This window comes from Chlorocebus sabaeus, unplaced genomic scaffold, assembly GCF_047675955.1.
Source record: "Chlorocebus sabaeus isolate Y175 unplaced genomic scaffold, mChlSab1.0.hap1 unalloc_scaffold_255, whole genome shotgun sequence".
Taxonomy (NCBI): Eukaryota; Metazoa; Chordata; class Mammalia; order Primates; family Cercopithecidae; genus Chlorocebus; species Chlorocebus sabaeus.
Genome location: NW_027327543.1, coordinates 337,099 through 345,116, shown reverse-complemented (window position 1 = coordinate 345,116; position 8,018 = coordinate 337,099).

Here is an 8,018-nt window from a genome sequence, read left to right as displayed (position 1 = left end):
TTTTGGGCATCTTCTAGGTTTGCTAGAGCCGGCGGCTACTTTTATTCCCCACAAAACACACAGAAATGCATGAGCATTATCTCCTCTCATGGAGCATCTACACTAAAAGGAAGAAGAATGTCGTGCTCCAAGTGTACCTGCAAACACGGTTTTCTTCTGAAAACCCAAGTGCATGCAAAGCAAACACGGCATATCACTAAAGCGCACAGGAGAGCAGAGCACCTCTGAGTAGAAAGCATGTAAAGGATAGCTAGTTGGGAACCTTATTTTAAAACGTTTCTATGGATATGAGTTATCCCAGGGAGCCCGTTTGGTACCTGCATTCAAAGGCAATTCATTATTCGACATCCAACCTTTAACAGAAGGTTCACAGTAAGATCCCCGGAAACGGCATTCCCCTGGTGACTTTTCAATGCTCAGATTTCAGTATCGATACAGCTTGGTAAGCAGTCAGGAGAGGGGCGGCTCAGAGGCTGAAAGCACACAGGTCAGGGCCCTCCTGTGTCCGACAGCCTCACCTGGGCCTCGCTTTCTGCACTGCCCAGGGCTGCTCATGAGATTGTGCCGAAACGGATCTGTGCACGCCAAACAGCTCTCAGCAGGGGCTCAACAGCCAGAAGCCGTTCCACCACACCGTCATCCCCCTTCTAACCAGAGAACACCCGATACAGAAACAGGAGAAACAGGTATTAAGTGAGTTGGCAAAGCCAAAATCCACCCGGATCTACCACTCCAAAACAAACATACACCACACTGCCCAATATTGATGGGAGCCAAAAACATGGAAGTCCTGAGAGCCCACACTGACCACAGCCAGACACCACTTCTGCAAGAACCAAGCACGCGCCTAGAGATCGCCCGTGATGACCCAGGAGAGCAGCTTGGAGCAGAGACAAACGTGAAGGAGAGGCACAGGGGCCAGGGTGCTGGGTGTGCCCGTCTGTGTGACCTCACTGAGATTGCTGACCTCTGGCCCTTGGTGTCCGTCCTGTGGAGGAGGTAGCCCCCAAATCCCTGCCTCCCTTCAGCGCTGACGGAGGCTGCCCTGAAGCCTCCCCAGGGCTGAGACCGCTTCGAAATCCTGTCAACTGCACACCCACATAAGCACACAAATAAACAAAGTGTCAAGTACGCAGACAGGAAAAGAAAAGTATGCCAATCCTCCCCTATCCAACAGGCATTGAAAAAGGAACAGGAAAATTGTGGTAGTCTTGAAACCACCACCAGCTATCACGTCCTGTTGAGATGTTTTAGCCAATCAGGAACATCTCTTTACCAAGCACCTGTGTGTTTAGGAAGTCCGTTGACAGATTCCAAACAACCTCGGAGCCTGCGACCTGACCCCCATTCTACGCGCATCACCTCTCCGGCGGAACAAGCCCTGGACACCATTCAGATGGCGAGGAACAGGCACAAGGGTAGCTTGCCCTGACCACCACCAAACAAGCTCGACCCCGAGGAGCCCGGAGAACAGCGACGTTTGCTTAGACGCTTTCCCACTGACCTTGTCAGAGCGAACGTTCCCATCCCACGCCACCCAGTGTTTGACTCTCCCTGGGATGCCAGCAGCCGCCAACCCTCACAACTCACAAGCTGGAAACAGAGGCCAAGCTGACAGGAGGGAGGCCTCTCTCCATCCCCTACTGAATTCGCTCAGGACACGGAGGTTCCCAAACACACACGGCCCCGGGTGTTCCACACCTGGAGAACATTCTAACAACAGACGCTGCAAAGACGTTCCCCCTAAAGAGAAACTCTGTTTCTAACTTCCCTTAGGGAAAAATAGGAGGCCCAGAACTTTCCAGAAAATCAAGCCTGGGAGGAAGCCCCTCACCTCTGGCACTTCCTAAACCTGCCTTCCCGCAGGTGCTCAGGGATGTCCCCGCGCCAGCCCCGTCCACCCAGGACGGCAGCAGGGCTCAGGCAGCCAGCACCTGGGCAGCAGGCGAAGCAACCCCAGGGTGAAAACGTCATCCCAGGCACCACTTCCCGGAGCCCCTCAGCAAGAAAAACAGAGGCAGGACCAGAACCGAGGGCTGACTCGAGGCTGGGGAGCCACAGACCCGCACAGCTCAATCATCGGACACGCTCTGATGTGGACAGAGGAGCCCAGCCCAGGGAGAGGCCAGCACAGAGATCCTCGTGCCGGCTCCACGGGCCAGCGTCCCCCAGGGCTGCAAGTTTGCGATCACAGCTTCAGAATCGGGTTCCAGAATCTTCCGGAATCAAAGACACACCCAACTGTAAAGCTGCCAGGACAGCAGGGCCCAGGAGCAGGCTCAGGGGAGGAGCAGGTAGAAACCCCACACACAGCACACACGTGTGCATGCTTACTCCACACATGCCACCCCTTCACCCGATACTATACACGCAAACGCCTCTATGCACTCCATACACACCCTCAAATACACTCACCAAATGTGATGCGTGTACACACTCCACACACCCTCCAACATACACGACACACGCATGAACACGCTCACTCCACACACACCTGCTAAATACACTCACCACACACGCACAAACGTGACACACGTGCACACTCATTCCAGACCTCACGCCCCTCACCAAGTACACAGGTGCACACATCCCCAAGTCCAGCACCTGCAGACTCCACAAGCTTTGGTTTCCCCCACTGTTTCTCTCATCACATGAGATCCACACACACACGTGTCATTTACTGACATCTAACACCCGGGGAGGCCCTTAGACAGAACTGCAGTCACAAGTCGGCTTCATTCAGGCATTCATCACCAGCCCCCGGAAGCCACCTCTCCTGTCCCCATGGGGAGGGGGGGGCCGAGACCGCAGGCGTCGCTGGGCTTACAGATCCCCAGGCTGGCAACCCAGCGAAATCAGGAGGGCTCGGCCACGGCCCTGGAGGGAGACGGGTACTGGCTCAGGTATGCGGCACACGGGTCCTCATTTCCATGCGGCGTCACCTACGACAGCGTCGGGTGAAAGCCAGTGGGGCTTGGCATTCCTGGGATAGACGGTCCTGGAATTACAAGGGAAGCTTTTTCACTTCTCCCCTCCGAACACATGAGGTCCATGGTCCCCGCTCACATCTAACCCTGGGAATCGGAATCGGTGACTCCTTGTCCACCTGAGGACCACCCAAGAGGATCCACACACCTGCTGCAACAGCAGCACTGCACCTGGTCCGCAGGGTAGCAAAGCAAATCCCACCTTTTGACGAAAACTGGATTACCCCGACACTGGCAGCCTGCAGTGTGTATATATCGTCAGGCCCCCACATCTGCGGCGCCACCTGCAAGAGGAACACAAACCCTTAGTCCCGGGTTCTCACGATGGCCTGTGAGGTGGATGCTGGCACCTTCTCTCCTCCCAGTGGAGAGGAGAGAAGGCCAGGGCCAGAGCTGGCGTGTCAGGAGGGTCAGGGTTCAAAAACCCCATCATCCACCTCACACAGCAGCCCTGACCGTTCAAGTGACTTCTATCATCAGCCTGAAAATGGACCACAGTTACCAGTAATTCTGAGTGCTGTTCCTTCTGACGTCAGACATTTCGCTAGAAAGATTTTGCCAGATCTGCTTTCAAAATCCTATGCTATGAAATGTCTAACGAAAATCTGAGCTGTGAAATAAAGCACACATTTCAATGAATCCCAAAATGACTATCCCGAAGGAAGTTGTAACTTGAAGTGAAAAATACCCTCTAAAAGACATCAGCCAGAATTACCTGCCATCATTACTGATCCCATATGATTAATGAATTCTACAGCATCCTCTCAGATATAAACTTAAAACCATGAGCTGAATGCACATGTTAGCACAACCAAAGTTCTGCTTTCATAAGCAGCACAGGCGTCTCTGGAGAGGATTTTAATTGGGACTACAATGCGCACGGTGGTGGTAAGAGGTTTCATGCCGGCTGTTCTCCAAGGTGCAACACAGAAACACCACTAACCTCGAAGACACCTTTGTAACGAGATGATGAGAGACGATGTGGACAGAATACTGGAAATATTTGAAAAGGAGAAACAATGCAAGGAAAGAATCTTATCAGTTACCCTTTAACACGCTTAGAAAAACCCGATTTCTCTTTTGGGATGATTAAAGAAGAAAACGACATTTCTGGATTTTTCTTTTTCTTGTCTTTTTTTACATTTTCCTTTCTGAGACAGGGTCTTGGCTCTGTCACCAAGACTGGAGTACAGTGGAGCAATCACAGCTCACCGTAGCCTTAAGTGTTCTTCCCACCTCGGACTCCAGAGTAGCAGGGACCACAGGCACGCACCACCATACTCAGCTAATTTTTCTGTTGTGAGAGAGATGGGGTGTCTTGCTCTGTTGTCCAGGCTGCTCTTGAACTCCTTGGCCTCACAAAGTGCTGCGATTACATTACAGGCATAAGCCAGCGTGCCCAACCAACCTTTTTCTTAATTCTATAACAATTACGCCGCATTCAGAGGAAGGATAACTATTAGTGAGAAGAGACTTGGCGAAGCAATATGTTGATACGAAAACAAAATGGTAACAATTCCTCCTTGTGACATTTGAGTTTGAAACTGTTAACATACCAAGCAAAAATGATAGCTCAAATCAGGTTTTACAAAGAAGTCCAATAGATGATGATTCCAATTGTATGTTTGTTTCTAGATCTGAGAAAGTCAGTCATAGCCAACTTCTACAGTTTTGTTGCCATAGACCCAAGATTAAATCACAATGTGCGTGCGAACGTGCCCCAGGGTGCGGCAGGGAACCCCACGCCCACCAAGCACGCATATGCAGAAATATTTTGCCCAAATCTATTTTCCAACATAGAATTAAAGAGGTCCCAGATATACTTCTCTCTCTCCCCACCAAGTATGTGAGGTCAAGTTTATCCTAGTATTCGATAAAAAGGCTCATGTGAAAAAGGGAACAGCAACGCTCAGGCGACCCACGCAGGCCCCGGCAGACGCTCTATAGCAGAAGGGACGCGGCACCGGCAGGGCTGTGGGTGCACCTGCACCCTCGCTAACCTCATGGTGCAAGCACCCGAGGCTCTACAGATTCCACTCCCAGAGTTAGTGGGGAAACTCCATCCTAGCACCGGGATGCTCTGCGTTGCTAGATGTACCTGCTTTAAGATATGCATGAACTGTCCTTACTCTACACACGAGACTCACTAGGAGATACTTTCAGATTTATCGGAAAAGAGACATTCCAGCAAATGCATTTCTGTAAGATTCTCTACCTCTTTTCACTGGGGGGGGGGGGGGGGGGGTGGGGGAGGGGGGAGGGGGAAAAGGTAACTTGCCTCCAAGGGTTGGAGACAAAGCCGTTACTGCAAGACAAGAGTGCTGCGCACCCCGGGAACCGCTGCGCCACGAGGCACGAGGCACGAGGCACGGCCGTGCACCCCGGACGCAGGAGTAGCACACGAGGCTAGCACAGGTTGACGCCAGCCCTCTCCAGAAGCAGGCCTGTCCCTTCCTCCTCCCCCTCAGCCCCCAGCTCCCTCCAGGCCTCAGTGGCTGCTGACAGGGCAGAGGCCACAACTAGAGGAGGCTCTCAACTCCACCAGGGACAGGAGCCCCGGACGCTGGGGACTCCGCTGCTGCCCTCCGCGCCCACCTCCCTCTGCTCCGCCCTATCTCAGGAGCCAGGCGTGGCCACTTTGACCCTCTCCTTCCCTTCTGTGACTCCTACAAAAACCAGTCCAGCGAGTCCAGGCTGCCTCGCACGCCACGGATGCCCGGCACAGGCCACATGTCCTCATCCAAGCTCCTGGGGCAAGAAGGCTCTTGCAGTATTTCGCTTTCTGGTTGAGCATCCCCAGCCTGAAATCCAAAGTGCTCCGAAGAGCATTTCCTGCGAGTGTCATATGAGGGAGAGCTCGGAATGTTTCAGGTTTCAGAGCATTTTGGAGTAGGGACGCTCAGCCTGAATTTGAACGTCTTTTCAAGGAGGCCACACACTGAAGCCCCCGATGTCCGCCCCACACAATCCCAGCACACCCTCTGAAGTCCCCAGCAACAAGATTTTCTTTCTTCAAAAAAAATAAAAAATAAATAAATAAATAAAAAACCCCAAGTCACATAAACTCACACGCAACCACTGAAGGGGGTTGTGGACACCTGCACAGACTGGATGAAATGGAACTGTCACATCTTTACCAGGGTAATTTCAAGTCATTCCTCAAAACACACACCTGTTTTACTGAGCTGCATTTTAAGGTGAACACACACAAATCATTTCGGGGAAACAAATGTCACTTTGGGCCGTGTGTGGTTTCTTGACTCCTGGGAATAACTCAGCGTTCACACCCTCACTTCTGGATAAGGGAGAAGATGCAAAGAAATCTGTTAAAACAAAGACATGGAAACAAGTTTAAGAAGGGTTTGAAAGGTTCCTCCTGTCCCCCTGGAGGGGAGAGGAGGACGCCTGGAAGGCTTACGGGGGACAGGAGCACAGCCTCCTCGGTGTGCCATGGACGTCGCCTCGCTGAGGGGAGAGGACGATGCCTGGAAGGCTCACGGGGGTGGGAGCACAGCCTCCTCAGTGCTTTCTACACTCAGCAGCTTCAGAGATTCCCGTAGAAGCAGAACGCGTGAGAACCGAGTCCGGAACACACCCCAAGGAAAGGGGATGAGGGGTCAACAAAAGCATTCGCTCATTACCAAGGAGCACGGGCATGACGCCGCTTCAAAGAACGTGTGAAAAAGTCACTCACGGGTGTTTCAGAAAATAAGGGTAGCGTGAGATTGCTCGATCAGTTCAAACAGGCTGCCATCCCCCAGGCCATGAAGCCCCTGAGATGAGCCTCTCACAGTGAACAGAAGTCACTCGCACCTCTGCCAGAGAAAGTCCTACAAGCCGACACGTGACCTCACGAAACCTGGCCTACAGCCCGTCGACCACAGTGAGTCTGACACGGTACATCCCTCCAGATGGTTAAGGACCCCAGCCTTCTCGGCACCAGGGATGGGTATCGCGGAAGACAATTTTTCTGAGGGGTGGTTTTGAAATGCAACTGTTCCACCTCAGGTCAGGCATTGGATCCTCATAAGGAGCACCTCCGAGATCCCTTCACATGCCGTTTACAATAGGGTCCCAGCGCCTAGGAGAATCTAAATGCTGCCGCTGATCCAAGAGGAGGCAGAGCTCAGGCGGTCATGCTCACTTCGCCCGCCACTCACCTCCGGCTATGACCCCGGTCCCTAACAGACCATGGACCAGCACCAGTCTGCAGTCCAGGACTAAGCCCTACTGGCCAGCACACACACACCAGCCCAGGTGGAGACACTACTCGTGACCCTGGCTGGGCAGGAAGGAAGCCTGAGGGCCATTTCCTGACCAGGATGCCACACCCCCGACCCAAATACAGAGGTTCCCCATAAAAACCCACTGTACACTCACCAGAAAACAGAGCCACCCCTGGGCAACACAACAAGACCCCCCCCATCCCTGCAACAAAGAAAAGAAAAATTAGCCAGGCATGCTGGTGCGCGCCCCAGGTCCCAGCTGCTCGGGTGACTGAGCGGGGAGGATCGCCTGAGCCAGGGATCACGCCACCGCATGCCAGCCTGGGTGACAGAGCAAGACCCTGTCTCGGAAAATATAAATAAACTAAAAACCAACAGAAACTGGGTGCATGTAGGGTGGAAGAAACGCCGCAGGAGACTAGCGAACGGCACCACAGGGTTTCTATCAGGAAGAACAGCACGTCTCCCAACCAAGTGCTCCCGCCCTCATGAGACCCTGTGCTTGGGAAGCACCAGCGAGGCCACGTGGCTGGCCTCTTCCTGCTTTAAATCAAGTGGAACCAGACGCTGTGATGACACACAGGGACTATGACAAACCCTGGAGGTTCTAACTGAGAAAACAATGACATGTGTGAGTTCCTATGACAACGTCTCAAAACAATGGAAGGAGGGTACCGTTTGCAGATAAGACAACTTCTGAAGTCTATTCAAGTGTTACCTCTTGGGAAAATAGGGAAGACTCATTTTCTCCATAGACAGCGCACACACAGCACTTTGCCACACATAATACAAGGCGGTTTATGGC